Source organism: Erinaceus europaeus, chromosome 16, assembly GCF_950295315.1.
Source record: "Erinaceus europaeus chromosome 16, mEriEur2.1, whole genome shotgun sequence".
Lineage (NCBI taxonomy): Eukaryota > Metazoa > Chordata > Mammalia > Eulipotyphla > Erinaceidae > Erinaceus > Erinaceus europaeus.
In genome coordinates, this window is record NC_080177.1 from 4,815,531 (window position 1) to 4,833,159 (window position 17,629).

At 44.5% G+C, this 17,629-nt stretch overlaps 1 protein-coding gene across 1 annotated transcript in view; it reads left to right on the plus strand.

Moving 5' to 3' along the window:
* Positions 1 to 17,629, plus strand: part of HERC1 (HECT and RLD domain containing E3 ubiquitin protein ligase family member 1) — a 172,628-nt gene that overhangs the window by 2,224 nt on the left and 152,775 nt on the right. The window contains exon 2 of the mRNA XM_060175709.1: positions 1,386 to 1,506. The gene's annotated coding sequence lies outside the window, so the exon portion shown is untranslated. The remainder of the gene's footprint in view (positions 1 to 1,385; positions 1,507 to 17,629) is intronic.

Consider the following 17,629-nt stretch of genomic DNA (forward strand, 5'->3'; position numbering starts at 1 on the left):
TTGCTTAAGGAAGGAGAGCATTTAGGCAAGGCAAAAAATGGTCTTGTCCTACTTCCTTCAAATCACAGGACTAGAAACTGGAGGCTTTTAAAACAGATTGTTATCTGCCCAGGCTTGTCACTAGAATGGGTTAAATAGACTCTTGTAATTCTAAACTTTCATGGTTTTTGCTTTACGCAAGGCTCTTATCACTTTGCATTTCTTTCTTTCTTTCTTTCTTTCTTTCTTTCTTTCTTTCTTTCTTTTTAGAGAATTTATTTATTGATTTATTCATGAGAATGATAAGAGAGAGAAAGAGCCAGACACCACTCTGGTACATGTGCTGCCAGGGATTGAATTTAGGACCTCATGGTTGAGAATCCAGTGCTTTATTCATTGCGCCACCTCCCGTACCACCACTTTGCACTGCTTGCTGGCTGTTTTTGGGTGACACCCATCTGTCAGCTCCCGAAGGCACCCTCAGTCTGCATGTCAGTATAAAGAGCTCCTGAGAAGTCTGTCTGGTTAAAGGAAGTTCAGAGAGTGTGCTGGTGATTGGGCTGTGCTGGTTAGTAGAGGCTGCAAAAAACCAGCGCAATTCTAATGCCCCCAACCTTAATACTTAAGATTAAAAAACAAACCAAAACTGGATACATTGAAAATCCACTCCTTCAAAAGTTGGGTTTTCAGGCTAGGGGAAATAAATAGCTCGACCTTTTGTCAAGTCGGGAATCTAGCCCAGGATCTGTCTTAATCTTCTCAACATGACAGTTCCCCAGTTTTTCCTTGTTTTACATGATTTTGAAACTTTGATGAATGCTGGTCAGCTACAACTCAATATATATATATAATTCTCATTGTGGATTTGTATGGTGTTTTTCTCATGACCAGACTAGGGTGTGAGTATTTGCAAGAAGACCATAAAAGTGGTGTGTCTTCTGAGTGCACGATATGTGGGTATTGGTGTGGCTGTTGGCATCCTAACCCTGCGTGCTTAATTAAAGTAGTCTGTTGGGGTCTCTGCCATAAGGTGGTTGTCCCCTTTGTGAGCCATACATCCTTGATGCTCAGCAGATAGCCTGTAGTAGTTACTGCTGTGGTCTTACCTCTGGTGACTTTGCATCTCCCTCCTTCTGTTGGCATTTTTGATTGGGATTCCTCAGTAAAGAAGAGATGCCCCTCCTTCACTTGTCTGTTATTCTTTACACAAGTACTCGCTCGCGAGTGTATGAAGGTTTTTTTCCATGGGTCATAATTCAATAGTCATTGTTATTTTGTTGCTCAAGTTCCTCTGGCTTTGGCCATTAGGAGCTTTATCGGACGACCTTCAATCTTTTTGGAGCACTTAGGACCTGGCCCCAGGGACTGCCTAGTTCATGCTTACTTTGTATCTTTCTTCCTCCCAGTCTTGGAATCGGTCACTTCCCGAAAGAGCTCTGGTTCCTTTGATTAGAGAATAGAATTTAAATCAAGAGTTGGATGCCAGGTATCGTTCCTGGGTGATGTTCTTAGGCCTTCAGAAAACAGGTAAGAAACATGTGTCCTCTCTCTCTCTCCGTCTTTTTGTGGGCACACACATTTGACTGTTTTAGTCGTTCTGTATTAAAAGCCACGGTGTTTAGTCTATACATTTAAGATATACTGTCTTCTCACGGTCCAGTACCTCAGCGTTCATTCCAGAGGTTCTTTCATTTGTAACTTTCTTCCTGCTGGAAACCTGGCTCTTTTGATCTATAGCCTACTCACTTATCTGTTCACATTTCACCTGCACATCAGATAGGCTAGGCTGCTAACTCATATCGTTATGAGAGTGCGGTGCTTGTGTATAGCCCCCCATCTTTGGCCTTTCAGTATCTACACCTCATCACAGACCCCTGCGAGCGTCAACCCGGCTTTGACCTGGCACGTTATGACTGGGCCCTCCTCAATCGCTATCGAACAGGCCGTGGCCGGTGCGCCGCTATGTTCCATCGCTGGGGAGCCAGAGACGACCCGAACTGCCCCTGCGGCTCCAGACAGACTATGACCCACATAGTCAACGACTGCCACCTCTCCAGATTCAAAGGAGGTCTCGAAACTTTACATCAGGCTCAACCTGACGCTGTTGACTGGCTACGGAAGAAGGGCAAATGCTAGAGGAAGTACCTAGTCAGAGTACCACTTTGCAGGGTTACTGAGGTTTCCTTCCTACTCCCTGTAGTATGTGTTTATTCTTCAAGAAGTGTGTGTATGTGTGTGTGTTTCCTGTTGGTATTCCACTTGGGATCCCCCCAATTCAGTCCTGTTTGATTTTAATCATTATTCTGTTATGTGAAGCCTGACCATTACTAGGCATTACTGCATAAAAAGTTAGACTCAGAACTGTCAATTAATTTCCCCTTCTCATCCTCCACTTTCCCAGACTACCGACTCCCCATTCTTTAGCTTCTGGTTCTCTCTCTTTCTTTCTTTCTTTCTTCCTTTCTTTCTTTCTTTCTATTTATTTATTCCCTTTTGTTGCCCTTGCAGTTTTATTGTTGTAATTATTATTGATGTCATTGTTGTTGGATAGGACAGAGAGATATGGAGAGAGGAGGGGAAGACAGAGAGGGGAGAGAAAGATAGACACCTGCAGACCCGCTTCACCGCCTGTGAAGCGACTCCCCTGCTGGTGGGGAGCCAGGGGCTCGAACCGGGATCCCTCCACCGTTCCTTGCGCTTTGCGCCACCTGCGCTTAATCTGCTGCGCTACCGTCCAACTCCCCGTTATTTATTTCTATACAAACATACTAATTGTGGGTACTTTTAAATATTCCTTTCTATTCTCATACACTTTTTTTAAAATTGAAGTCCAATTCATTCACCCGTTTGGAGTGTACAATTCAGTGATTTTTAGTATATTCACATAGTTGCAAAGCCGATACCACTTTCCATTACCGCTCTATGGAAAGAGCACATTTGTCCCTGTTAAAAACAACATCCCATATCCATTAATAATCCTTCTCATTGCCCCTCTCCTGCACCTGGTAACTATGAGTCTACATTCTGCATGAATTTGTCTGTCCTGGACATTTCTTTTAAAGAGAGTCACACAGTGTGTGGACTTTAGTACCTGGCTTTCTCTTAGCACCCTTTCTCCAGGTTGGTGCATGTTGTAACTTGGGTCAGTAGCTCACCCCTCTTTATGGTTGTAGTTGGTCCATTGTAGAAATATATGGTGTTTGGTTCATCTGCGTATTGATTGATGGATGGACTTTAGCTCTATATTTGGTCTGTCTTAGTAGCACTGCTATAAACAGTTAATGGACACATTTCTGTGTGGACGTGTAGTTTTAGCTGCCTTGGGAATATATACCTAGAAATAGACTTACTGGATCAGTTACTAACTCATGTTTCACTTTCTGAGGAACTGCCAAACTTTCCTTCACTTCTTATATGAAGAGTGGCATGCTATAGATACTCTGATGCATTTTACTGTTTTTCACTCAGCAGTATGTGCTCAAAGTCAAATCAGTTCATTTCTTTTTGAAGATACTCTTTTTGATATCTTGTTTTAGTTGTGGAGTGTTCTACTCTGTGGAAGTATACAAATGTATTCAATCATTCTTCTGTGCAAAGGCATTTCCTTTTAATGTATTGTGCTGTTCTGAACAGTGTTGCAATAAATGAACTGCACATATCATTTTGTTAGAAGTATATTGTCAAAGTTCACTCTTTTTAAAAAAATATTTATTATGTATTTATTCCCTTTTGTTGCCCTTGTTGTTTTATTGTTGTAGTTATTATTGTTGTTGTTGGATAGGACAGAGAGCAATGGAGAGAGGAGGGGAAGACAGAGGGGGGGAGAAAGACAGACACCTGCAGACCTGCTTCATCGCCTGTGAATTAACTCCCTTGCAGGTGGGGAGCTGGGGGCTAAGTTCACTCTTTTTAATGAGAGGGATAGGAAGGGGTGGGGAGGGAAGGAGGGAGGGAGGGAGGGAGGGAGGGAGAAAGAGAGAGAGAGGGAGAGAGGACACCAGACATCACCCTGGTACCATGTGCTTCGGGGGATCGAACTTAGGACCTCAACCTCATGGTTGAGAGTCCAATGCTTTCTTTATCTACTGTGCCACCTCCCAGACCACCAAAGTCCACTCTTTTAAGTGGGATTGCTTGGTTAAAAATTCAGTGCGTGTAGTTTCATTACATTGTTGGACAAACTTGCATTCCCGCCAGTTGTGTGTGAGAGCGTCTGCTTTCCACAGTCTCGCCGACAGGCCGGGCTGTGCGCTAAACCGCTCTGTCTCAGGGTCAGGTGGTAGAGCACCTGGTTCAGCACACAAATGTCAGTGTGCAGGGTTGCAGGTTCAAGCCCCTGGTCCCCATCTGCAGGGAGAAAGCTTCACGATGGTGGAGCAGGGCTGCAGGTGTCTCTCTGTCTCTCTCCTTCTCTGTCTTCCCCTCCCCCTCAGTTTGTCTCTGTCTCTAATAAATAAGTAAATGAAAACACTTTAAAAACGTTTTAAAAAATCCTGTTTCAAGATGTGACAGATTTTTATAAGTGCTTTGTAGTTACTGCTTGTGGAAGAGCACTTAGTGCCCGCGCTCGGCGTTGCGCGTGACGTCATGCGACACACGGAGGCTGTGTGCAGGTGGGGTAGAATGGAAGGCAGTTTCTGCTCCTTTGCTTCAAGTGGAGGTACTGCCTTGACTTAACAAGACCCATGAGCTGAAATACTTGTGCAGTTCAACAAAGGATAACCAAAATTGCAAGGAGAACACTTTGGGAGGTAGCTTGCCTGTTAGGACACACACCTTTCCATGCACAGCCTGGGGTTTGAACCCTGCCACCATATGGAACACCACGACAGCAGGGGAAGCTCTGCACGTAGTGGAGTAATGCTCGTGTCGCTCCCTTTCTATTTCTCTCCATCTGAAATAAAGACAGTGAAATAAAGACATCAACCTGTATGTCATGTACAAAACGCTAGTACTGCTAGTGAAGGAGAGAGGGTTGAATGGTGGCGCACCTGGTTGAGTGCATGTTACAGTGTGCAAGGACCTGGGTTCGAGCCTCCGGCCCAACCTGCAGGGGGAAAGCTTTGCAAGCAGTGAAGCAGTGCTGCAGGTGTCTCTCTTGCCCTCTCCCTCTGTCTTCCCCTTCCATCTCGATTTCTGGCTGTTTCTATCCAATAAGTAAATAATATATTTTTTAAAGGAGACCGAGAGAGAGAGACAGAAGCAGAGAGGGAGGGAGAGAAAGTTCCTTCCTGAGTATTAAGGTATGGTAGTTACTGGTTCACATTGTGTGCTAGGGATTTTGAATAGTATACACAGTACATGTTGACATCATAGTTAATTTGACCAGTAGTCGACACGTCTGTAACCAGTTCTATCTTTGTAAAAAAATTCCATTTATTATTATGAGAGAGAGAGAAGAGAAGAGCTATGATCCCAGAGTATTGTTCTGCTCTGGCTAGTGGTTCCAGGGATTAAACCTGGGACCTCTGGGGACAAAGCCTGTGATCTAACACACTGAGCTACCTGCCCAGTTTAATAAAGGGAGTTTGCAACAACAAGGGCAACAACAACAACAACAACAACAACAAAGGGAATTTTTAAAAAGATGAAACTGAGAATTTGAAGTTCTGATTAGGGTAATCCAGTTAGGTTTCAGTGGTGCCAAGAAATTAAGACAGCATGAAAAACATCTCTATCTGAGAAGGTAACAAGTTCTGCCCAGTAGTATTGGGAATTTAAATTCTTTCCCAGATAGAGTACTGTTCCAGGTGCTGGGAACAACATAGTCATGCAAATAATAATAACAATAGTAATAAAATAAATTCTTGACCTTCCATTCTAGTTAGTAGCTTTTTGATGAACTGATGATCATAGGAGAGCACGCTGAGTACTGGTAGTGGACAAAAGCAGCAGAGGTTTGGCCTGGTCTGTAAAATCACTGTTGGTACTCAGAAGCCCCAAACAATACGTGACGGTACAAGTACAGAGAGAAAGCCATGGAAAGCCACAGGGTGGCGATTTCTGTTGTTCACTGATTTGTTTTTGGTCGCTCCCCTTCTCAGAGCCCAGGGCCTCACTCTCCCTACTGTGTCCTCTCCCAGCCCCGGTCGCCTCTTTTTCTCTTTATCCCTCTCTTCTTAGCTAAGACAGCAGAAGGGATGATGTATTATATATGCATTCTATCCAGGCACAGCCACAACTGAGAGAGAGCAGGATGAGTCCTGGGTGCCACTCACCTGGACCGGGGGACCAGAAGGAGGGACTGTTGGCTTGTGCAGTCGAGTCTCTTAAAAGCGGTCATGGGATCAGAGGACAGTGGCTGTGTTCTAGATCCGTCCACGTAAGCTGTAGATAGTGGCAGGCAGTGTGGCAGTTGGCCCCAGTGCGCCTGCTTCTCTTCCTGCAGCTTTCATGGACACCCAGGCTAGAACTTCACTTGGAGCTTTCCTCTGCACGTTTCCCCTCTGCTGTGGCAGCCCACACACCCTGTCTCTTCTTACACTTGGCTCTCATAGTGTGGAGGCTTCTAAGATGTTGCTGATGCTGGAAATGTTCTCATTTGAAATGATTCCTAGTGATTGTAGTTGTGGTGGTGCTAGTAATGATGGGATAACAGAATAATAGAAGTGTATTGTAGCTTTTTTTTTCAACTGGCATTTTTCATAAAGGAACTTAAGTCCTACTGGCCTAGGATATTTGGATATTCACTGTATGCAAAGAACTGACTTCTTTCCAGTGCATGTAGAATGACACTCAGTAGATACCATGCTTGGGACAATTGAAAACGGTCACTTCAAGTTCTGTGGTTCTGAGGACGAGCCCCAGTTGAGAAAGTCACAGCCATTACAGGCAGTTAAGAGCTGTTCCCCTGGCCCCCACTCTGCCACTTACTAATAGAATGATACTGCCCAAGTCTTCCTTGCTCAGCCTCAGTCAGTTACCTGCTATATAAATTGAGAGTAATGAATTTTTTCCCCTTACTTTGTAGGGCTGGTTGAGGATTAAGCAAAAAGATCTTTTCCATTTCTGCTAGTCTAGTTCTGTAGCTTTGGAAACAGTGTCCTGATTTCTATCTTCAGGACAGACTCTTTCCCTGAGGTACAGATCTATTGCCCATGTGCTTATTCCACAACCTGTTCATTTATTTAGCCTCCAGGGTTATCGCTGGAGCTTGGTGCCTGAACTATGAATTCTTTGCTCCTGGTGGTCATCTCTTTCCCCCCATTGTTGCTGCTGCTGCTGCTGTTGCTGGGTTGGACAGAAATTGAGAGATGGGGAAGACAGAGAGGGGGAGAGAAAGATAGACAGCTGCAGACCTGCTTCACCACTCATGAAGCGACCCCCACTGCAGGTGGGGAGCCCGGGTTTGAACTGGGGTCCTTGTGCAGGTCCCTGTGCCTTGCACATGGTGCGCTTAACTTGGTGCTCTACGGCCCACCCCCTCCAACTTATTTTAATAGATCTCTCAAACTTAAATTGCACAACACAGAAGGTATGATTTCTGTCCTTGTCATTTCCTGAGTCTGCTCTTCATGAGTGGCAGAACCAGTTAAAGAGTCACTGGGTGGGGTGTGGGGAGGGGGTGCGGGTCTTAGTGCAGAGGATTAAGCATACATGGCGCAAAGCACAAGGACCAGTATAAGGATTCCGGTTTGAACCCCTGGCTCCCCACCTGCAGGGGGGTCACTTCACAACCAGTGAAGCAGGTCTGCAGGTGCTGATATCTTTTCTCTCCCCCCTCTCTGTCTTCCCATCCTCTCTCAGTTTCTCTCTGTCCTGTCCAACAATGACAGCAATAACAACAACAGTAATAACCACAAGGGCAACAAAAGGGAAAAAATAGCCACCAGGAATAATAATCCTGGAGGCAAAAAAAAAAAATAGTCACTCGAGCCCCCAAGCTAGATGCCATCTGTGATTCTTTAGGATGTGGAAATAGTTCATCAGCAAGTCCATTTTGTGATCTTTCAATGAGTGTGTTTCTAATCTGAGAACACAGCCCTCTCTCTACCATAATACTCTGGCCTAGACGGCCATTGGCTCCTGTTTGGATAACTACACAACCACCTCTCATCTGCCTTCCTTGTTTTCCCACTCAGTCAGTCCCAGAGCAGGGCAGTCTCCAGCTTTGGGGTGATGGTTTTAGCTGATGTAAGATCCTGTTTGATAATGTCATGTGGACAGAATCATTCTGTGTAGGTGTTTAGGAACTCATGGTGACAATGAGTCAGTTTCAGTTTTTGACTTCTGAAAGAATGTTTCTAGTTCTGTTCCTCCAAAGAAGGATCGATTCTAGAAAAGACCAGTAACTGGCATTTTCTGGGTAAAGTGAGTATTGGTCACGTTCGTGACTTTTTATACCCTGACAAGTGAAGATGTAGGTAGACCTTGAAACCCAGTGATGTTACCTTGCAACCTGTCTATGTGAAAGCATAATGCCTTAACACTTGCACATAGCTTCTGAGTTTACAGAGCTGCGCAAACCTCTTCTCAGCTGCTCTTCATAGTGCCTCTGTGAGCTAGTCAGGGTGGATGTCCTCCCATCGAAAAACTTCCTTGAGTGGCTTCTAGTGGCTAGCTGCTCCTTATGAAGGTTCTGCAGCTGTTGCCTAGAAGTTGCTGTTCCTTTTTGAAGCTGTGCTAGTGGTGGACAGGCTTTATGTCTTTTAAATGGTGATTGAAAAGTTGCTTGATCTCTGAAAGCAGAAGATACTTGGCCAGGCAAAGATGGCCTGTTGTAATTGGAATGCTCAATATTTGTTATACTGTTTTCATAGGCATTTCAAAGGAATATAATTTAAATTTTAATAGCAGCACTGTATGTTCCTGTATATACTTATTAACTTACTAATGCAGTGTTGGAGTATGAATCCAGGCCTCACACATGCATGACATCACTGAGTGTCATCACCGGTCTATTTTTTAGTCTGGTTTTTAAAAAAATATTTATTTATTCCCTTTTTGTTTTTTATTGTTGTAGTTATTGTTGTCGTCATTGTTGGATAGGACAGAGAGAAATGGAGAGAGGAGCGGAAGACAGAGGGGAAGAGACACCTGTAGACCCGCTTCACCGCTTGTGAAGCGACTCCCCTGCAGGTGGGGAGCTGGGGGCTCGAAGCTGGGGGCTTTAGTCTGTTTTTTGAGGAGGAGGTGGTAGAGAGAAGCAGAGAGGTGGCACAGCAAATCTCTGTTCCACCCTCCATGGAGTTTCTGTGGTGCTGTCTGTGTGCTCACATGCTGTTATGGGCTAGAACTAAGGCCTTTTTGCGAATAAAGCATTGCTTTACTTGATTTTTTTTTTTTAATTTTTAAAAAATATTTATTCCCTTTTGTTGCCCTTGTCTTATTGTTATAGTTATTATTGTTGTTATTGATGTTGTTGTTGTTGGATAGGACAGAGAGAAATTGAGAGAGGAGGGGAAGATGGGGAGACAGACACCTGCAGACCTGCTTCACTGCCTGTGAAGCAACTCCCCAGCAGATGGGGAGCCGGGGGCTCGAACCGGGATCCTTATGCCTGTTCTTGTGCTTTGCACCACTTGTGCTTAACCCTCTGTGCTACCGCCCGACTCCCTGCTTTACTTGTTGAGCCATCTTTTGTGTGTGTGTGTGTGTGTTCAAGGTTATTGTTGTGACTCAGTGCCTGCACTACGAATCCACTACTCCTGGAGGCCATTTTTCCCATTTTGTTGCCCTTGTTACCCTTGTTGTTGTCATTATTCTTGTTGTTATTGCTGGATAGGACAGATAGAAGTTGAGAGAGGAGGGGAAGACAGGGTGGGAGAAAGACAGACAACTGAAGACCTGCTTCACTGCCTGTGAAGGGACTCTCCTGTAGGTGGGGAGCTGGAGGCTCGAACCGAGATCCTTATGCCGACCCTTGTGCTTTGCGCCATGTGCGCTTAACCAGCTGTGCTACCGCCCGACGCCCAAGCCATCTTTAATATTTTTTCAACAAGTATTTTAACTAAAACCCACTGACTGCCAGAATACTGACCTTGTGTTGGCTTTGATAACTTCTGTGAGGACTGATGTAAGTAGTGAAACTGGTACAGTGGAAAATGTTGGCCACAGTTGATAAGCCCCTTTGATATGTTTCCTTTGTTCATTTTGGGAATAGTTTGAATTGCCTTAGTTGATTTACATTTCTCTGAGACACTAAGAAGGACTTTTCAAAAGTCTTAAAGAAATACCCTAGGTAAGGAAATAGTGTCAGGAGTTAGTTAATAGATCACTTTACAGTAGATAATTGATGACTGGTCCCTTATGGCCTTATTTTTGCTAAAGGGGAAGGAACTGCTGTCAATTTGCATCTTAAATGTTGTCTTTTAGGTCACACTGTCACTTGGTTTCCCGAGGCGCTCTCTTACAACTGCCTCTTCCTCATCGGCAGCCCTGCCCTCCTGCTCTGCCATCTGTTTGGCTCTTTATTTCAAGTACGAAGGCAGGAAAGGGATTTTGTACACAGATAAAACTAGTCCTGCTTGGAGCTCTGAGCTGGACAGTCAGTTTGCTGGCGATAAAGTCCAGAAGCACTGGAGGCCCTCGGAAGGAGAAAGCTAGTGCTGACAGCGACATTGACGGCAGGCTTCTTCTGGCTTAATACATTTGTTTTTCTGTGGTGGGATCTTGCACATGCATGAATCTACTGCTCCTGGGCTGGCGATGGGGAGGGGGGGAGAGGCCACAGGGGAGAGGGGAGAGAGAGGACAGACGGGAGAGAGAGGAATCGTTTCAGTTTCACCATCCTTGCATGGACTTTCCCCTGGTGCTAGGGCTGTGGTTCTTCCATGTAGGGCCAGGGTTTGATCCTGGGTCTTTGTGCTTATTCAGTCCACACCCTACCAGGTGAGCTCTCTTCCAGCCCAGTAAATAAAACTTAAAAAGGGAATACTTTAGCAGTCTTTATGGGATAACTGGTTAAGTAGTAAGGAGGTTGTAACAAGAGCAACTACACAGGAGAGTTTAGATCATTATTAGTGAAATGCTTGTAAAACTTTTTTCATGTTACTGGAGAGTGAATTCAAGACCTTGTACATGTGAATATTGCTGAGCTGCCTCCAGAACTAATTATTTCATTTTTTATAGAGAAGAAGAGGGAGAGAGAAGGGGAGACAGAGAGGAGAGAGAAAGGAGAGTTTACACTGCTTTGTTACTCACGGAACTCCTGTGGTGCTCCCATGTGGTGCTGGGGCTCAAATCCAGCTTCTTCTTCATGGATGGTAAGGTGTGTGCTCTACTGGGTAACTCATCTCCTGTCTGCTCAAACGATTTCTTTCTTTTTCCTTATTTATTGCCACCAGGGTTATTTCTGGGGCTTGGTGTCTGTGTGATGAATCCAGTGCTCTTGGTGGCCTTTTCCCCCCTTTTATTTGATAAGGCGGAGATAAATTGAGAGGGAGGGGGAGAAAGAGAGCGAGAGACAGAGAGACCTGCAGACCTGCTCCACTGCTTGTGAAGTAGCTAGCTCCTCCTGCAAGTGGGAGCTAGGGGCTTGAACTTGGGGACTGGGAGCTTGACCCCAGGCCCTTGTGCATGGTAATATATATGCTCAGCTGCCCAACATCTCATGATTTCTTGTAGTACTCTATAAATACAATTTGATGATAGTATATTTACATTCACTTAGCCCTAAGGCTTTTTGCAGGTAATTCAATTCCACAGTGTCTTTAGATTATAGTACATTAGAAAATGCTTTCACTGTATATTCATATAAGAGTATAGCTGATATAGTCAAGTGGTTAATGACAGGAATATGGTCTGAGAAGTGCGTTGCTAGGTGATTTCATTCTTGTACGAACGCCCTGCAGCCTGTGATGATTTTTGCAACCTCCTTATCCTTGGCAAGCTCTTCCAAATTATGGCTGAATTTCTTGTGTTCCTTCTTCCAGATGCTACTTCCATACTCTGATGATCTTGCCCCAAGCCCAAGCAGAGTTCTTGATGGAGTCATAGATGTTGTAATTCTTTCAGTATTTCAGCAGTCTCTTCTTCAGTTGTATTCTGGGCAAATGTCCTTCTCAGGCAGAAGGCCTTAAAAGCTGTTAAAACCCTTTGGTTGGTTGAACCAAAGATTTGGTGTTTGAAGGGAGGAGCACCACTTGGGAATAGATACCAGTCAAAGGAGAATATCTGGGAGCTCTGTCAGCATTGAGCATAATCTTGGAAGGTTTGTCATCGCTCTGTTTGTGGGTAGAGTAGTTCAGTAGGGCATCTTGGAAGAGGAACTGACTGTACTGATGTGCTTGAAGGTCTTGGGGTTCTTCACTTCCAGGTTTATTGCTGGGGCTCAGTGCTTACATTACAAGTCCACTGTTCTTGGCGGCCTTTTCTTTTCTTTTCTTTTCTTTTCTTTTCTTTTCTTTTCTTTTTTTTCCCTCCTGTTATATTGGAGAGGGTAGAGAGAAATTGAGAGGGAAAGGGAGGTAGAGAAGGGGCGAGAAAGATAGACACCTGCAGACCTGCTTCACAACTTGTGAAGCAACCCCCTTGCAGATAGGGAGCCGGGGGCTTGAACCAGAATCCTTACACCGGTCCTTGTGCTTCATACTATGTGCGCTTAACCCACTGTGCCACTGCCCGACTCCCTCAAAGGGTTTTAAATTGTAGCCTGCACCATTACCCCCTAATAAGTCCATTATCCTGTTCCTTCAAAACCTTGAAATTGGGCACAGACTTGGCCTCTCTGTGAATGAAAATTCTTTCAGACCTCATTTCCTGAATGGGCAAGTGTCATCCATGTGGAGGATGTACTCTGGCAAGTAATATCCTCCATAAACCGGTGTTTCTAGAGTCTTCGAGCAAACATTTCCCACGCCTTTAGATCAGCACTCACAGACTTACACTGTGTATAACAACCTGCGACTACCTAAAGCATCAAGAGCTGGCAGTACATCCCAGAGCGTGGTCAAGCCTCACCTTCCCCTGAGTGGTGCAGACAAATTTGTCTGCATGTGGTTATGAGTAATGGCGCGGAGAAGACTGTGCTTCTGAGTCTGGTCTTCATTCTAGGCCATCGTCACTTCCAAGTCATAACAGCCTCCTCTAGAGTTGTCATTAGTCTGCTTGCTTTCATGAAGCAGGTCCTTGAACAGCGCCCACCATTCTTGCCCCATAGCTTACAGTGAGGGTGGAATGGGGCCTGCCCGACTGGTGAGTAGGAACCAGCAAGTGACTGCCACTTTCACCGTCCCTTGTCACTTTCAGTTTCATTTCCAGGTCAGGGACTTGATTTGGCCTTTTCATTGGCAATATTCACTGTGGATTTGTATGCTTAGAGGCCACGATAACACCGCAAGGGATCAAATCAAGCATATGGGAAAATGATACTATCAAGAGACGAGGTGAACTTGAGATGTGTGAGAATGTTGATGGGCAAAGTGCCACCCACTAGGCACCAGGACTTTGGGGACCGCCATAGCAGATGCACTCTGTTAATAACTGAAGTGGAATGTGTGACTGGAGGGTAAAGAGTGCTGCTGTACCCATCACTGAACCCCAGAGATTATTATTTTTTGTATTTATTCCCTTTTGTTGTCCTTTTAGTCATTATTGTTATTGATGTCGTCATTGTTGGATAGGACAGAGAGAAATGGAGAGAGGAGGGGAAGACAGAGAAGGGGAGAGAGATAGACACCTGCAGATCTGCTTCACCGTCTGTGAATCGACTACCCTGCAGGTGGGGAGCCGGGGGTTCAAACCAGGATCCTTATGCTGGTCCTTGCACTTTGCGCCACGTGCACTTAACCCGCTGTGCTACTGCCCAACTTCCCCCAGAGGTTATTATAGGTGTTCTGGCTTCCACTTTATTTCTACCACCCTTCCCAAACCCGGGATCGTTTTGAACTAAATGCTAACAATATTTAACTAATTATTTTCATTTATCTCTAAAAAAGTAGCCTCTCTTTTAAAAGGTTTACTTATTTTAAATTGAGAGAGAAGAGACAGATAGATGAGATAGGTAGGTAAGTAGGTACATAGATAGATAGATAGATAGATAGATAGGGACCTGTAGCACTGCTCCACTGCTTGGGAAGCTTCCCCTTTGCAGGTGTGTACCATGGTCTTAAACCACGGTCCTTGCTTATGGTAAAATGTGCATTCTACTAGGTGCACCACTAGCCAGCTCCACCTTCTTTTTATGTGATAACATTATACAAAAATTCTAGCACATTCTCAGTACCATAAGATAGCTAATCTAACTTCATGTTTTTCTTTTTGCCACCTTCGTTTTTTTCTTCTCAATATCAAATGAGACAGAAGTAGAGAGAGGTGGAGACAGATGAAAGGAGAGAGACCATATTCACCACTCTACAGCTCCTGAAGTTTCTTTTGTGTAGGGTGCTCCCATGTGGCACTCAGGGCTCAAACCTGGGTCCGTGATCCTGTGTTGTACTGGGTGAGCTCTCTCCCGCCCTCATTGCTTTATAGAGAGTGATGTAGGTGTATCTTCACCTGCACATGTCTGTCTGTATCTTTTGTTTGTTTGCTTGAATCTTTATGCACTAAGGCTCATACTGTATAAATGTTTGGCATATAACCAAATCACTTTTTTTTTTAAAAGTTTTTATTTATAAAATGGAAACATTGGCAAGACCATAGGATAAGAGTGGTACAATTCCACACAGTTTCCACCACTGGAACTCCATATCCCATTCCATCCCCTGATAGCTTTCCTATTTTTTATCCCTCTGGGATCATGGGCCCAGGATCATTATGGGGTTCAGAAGGTGGAAGGTCTGGCTTCTGTAATTGCTTCCCCGCTGAACATGGGCGTTGACTGGTCAATCCATACTCCAAGCCTAAGAGGGAGATTTTTCTAATTTCTTTTTTTTTAATTATTAAAAAAAAAATTATTTATAAAAAGGAAACATTGACTAAACCACAGGATAAGAGGGGCACAACTTCACACAGTTCCCACCACCAGAACTCTGTATCCCATCCCCCATCCCCTCCCCTGATAGCTTTCCTATTCTCTAACCGTCTGGGAGTATGGACCCAAGGTCATTGTGGGATGCAGAAGGTGGAAGGTCTGGCTTCTGTAATTGCTTCCCTGCTGAACATGGGCATTGACAGGTCGATCCATATTCCCAACCTGTCTTTCTCTTTCCCTAGTGGGGAAGGACTCTGGAGAAGCGGAGCTCCAGGACACATTGGTGGGGTTGTCTGTCTGTCCAGGGAAGTCTGGTCGGCATCGTGCTAGCATCTGGAATCTGGTGGTTGGAAAGAGAGTTAACATACAAAGCCAAACAAATTGTTGACCAATCATGGACCTAAAGGTTGGAATAGTGCAGATGAAGAGTTGGGGGGGCCCTCCATTTTGTAGATAGCTAGTAGGCATATTTTAGTTATATTCCAAAGGGCCTGTGGCTATACTATTTTTTTTTTGGTTTTTTTTTTTGCCTGAGTATGAAATCTGATATGCAGGTGGGTCCTAATTATTGTCTGGGGTGGTGGTGTCATGGCTGGCAGACGGACCAGAAAGCTGGATCAGGGAAGAGAGTAGCTCCCAAATATGGGAAAGGTGTATAGATATTGCTGACTGTAAACCCCATTGATTTGATTTGGTCTGGGGCCCATATCCATATTCAGCTTAGGAACCTATGTGACCTCTGCATCCCTGTAGATCTGACCTCACATTCTGTGGTCATAAGTAGGAATGTTCCAAGCTGCCCCAATATCAGGACCCATCTTCCTCAGGTGTAGCATAGAGTATGTTGTCCAGCCTCCCTTCGGAGGATGGAACATTCTCTACCATTGTTGATCCAAGTTGAGAGCAAGGTCTCCTTTGGGAGTCCACAAAGGGGTGTATTGTGTTGTTCCTTATAGGAATGACTGGTAACAATGGAGAGAGGGATTTATTCAAGGTCTAGGCCCATCATGTCTGTTTGAGAATCTCAGGACTCCCCAAATAGGGCCCCAGCTGATGGGGTGGCCTGATAGTGACTAAAGAGTCATCATTAAAGTATGCCAGTCTCTTGCCCTTATTCAGCTTCTGCAGTCCTTGCTTTGATGAGGTTACCTTTGGAGTCAGTGAGAGAACTGTAATAGGAAGTAGGTGAGGAGGGTATCTTAAGTCTAAGTAGACACTATCTCATTATGAACTTGATACTGATTCACTATAGACTATTGTGTATTTTTGTTTTCAGGTATATATTTTGCCCTAATTTATGGATACATGTGAACATATGCTCTATCTTACGGGACCTGGTCTATATCTAGGTTTTGGGATTTTGTTAGGTAGTGAACCTCCTGGAATGGAATTTGAGAATCCTATGAAAGGAAAGGTCTCACCTGAGTAATGAGGGTGAAGGGTTGACATTTCATGCCTGACGTCTCTGGACACAGACTGTGAAGCATGCTGAGGTGGTACTTGTTGCGTTGATTAGGTTGGGATCGGTGGATGCAATATCATTTGGCATGAATTGAGAGAAGCATGCAGGAAAGTGAGCCCCACCCTAGAGGTTCCAGGACTGGGGGAAATACAGGCTCTATAGAGGAAGGGGGAGATTCCTGCTGTCTTAGGGTTTAAGAAGACAATAGATAGTTATTGCTATAATCACATTATTTGGCAATTGGGTTAACTTTTGAAGTATCCCTTTGTTAGAATTTGCTGTATCATACACACCATCACCATAATTTATGTCCGTTGACATTATTTGTATATAGCTGTGCCACCGGTTGCTTCTGTTCTCCCTGGTCTAAGCTTTTCAGAGAGTCAACATATCAAAGACTCAGCCTATGTATTAAAAAGACTCAGCCTGTGTTATAAAAGGTTTGAGACAATCAACTTTTCCCCTCTCATATTAATTAAATAGTGATTTATATGACTACAAATTGATAGGAGTGTACATAAACACCATTCCCACCACCAAAAGACTGTGTCCCATCCCCATCCCAAAACCCTTCCCAAGCTGAACATCCACCCTCACCCTCAACCCAGGGTTTTTACTTCGGTGCCGTATTCCAACCAAACCACTTTTAATCCCTGGAACTCCCCCCTCCCCTCATGTTGTTGTTAGAAACACCACCAACCCAGGTAGTCTGCTGTAAGAACTATGTCACAGACTCATTTACTGACTGCATCTCTGTAATGTGTGCCAGCATACTCTTCAGTTTCCTGAAGTTTCTGTAAATTGGTAGCTCTGTAAGAGGGGATGCAGAGGGGTAAGGAGCACTTGAGATGAGTGCCTTGATTTCCTCCCGGACGAGCACTGCTACGCTAGCAGTTGGCGCTCACTGCCTAGGGCTAGTAACTTGCCAGGGGCTGCAAAAGCATGAAGCTCAGCCGCTCCTCTTCACGTATCAGGTACGGGTCTTTCGGGTAGTTCTTCAACAAAGGGAATTGTGTGTTCTGGGTATGGTGCTGATGCCAGGGCTTTTCCGTGGGATGACTTGGTAAGGATTTTTGTTTGTTTGTGTAATTCCTTTAAATGAAGATTGCAAGTCCTTATTCTTGCAAATCCAGAGAAATCTTGGGAGTACTTGGACTTTGCTGAAAGGATGTTTGCCCAACAAAATAGATTAACACCTTACTGTGCGACAACAGCTTGTGACCTAGAATATGTACTTAGTTGGCCATTAGTGTTTGTTCTGTTTAGAGGCCAGTGTTTGTACTCAGGTATTTCAAAAGTAATTTGTGCAAGTAGCAGTTCCCAGCTTCTTGAGT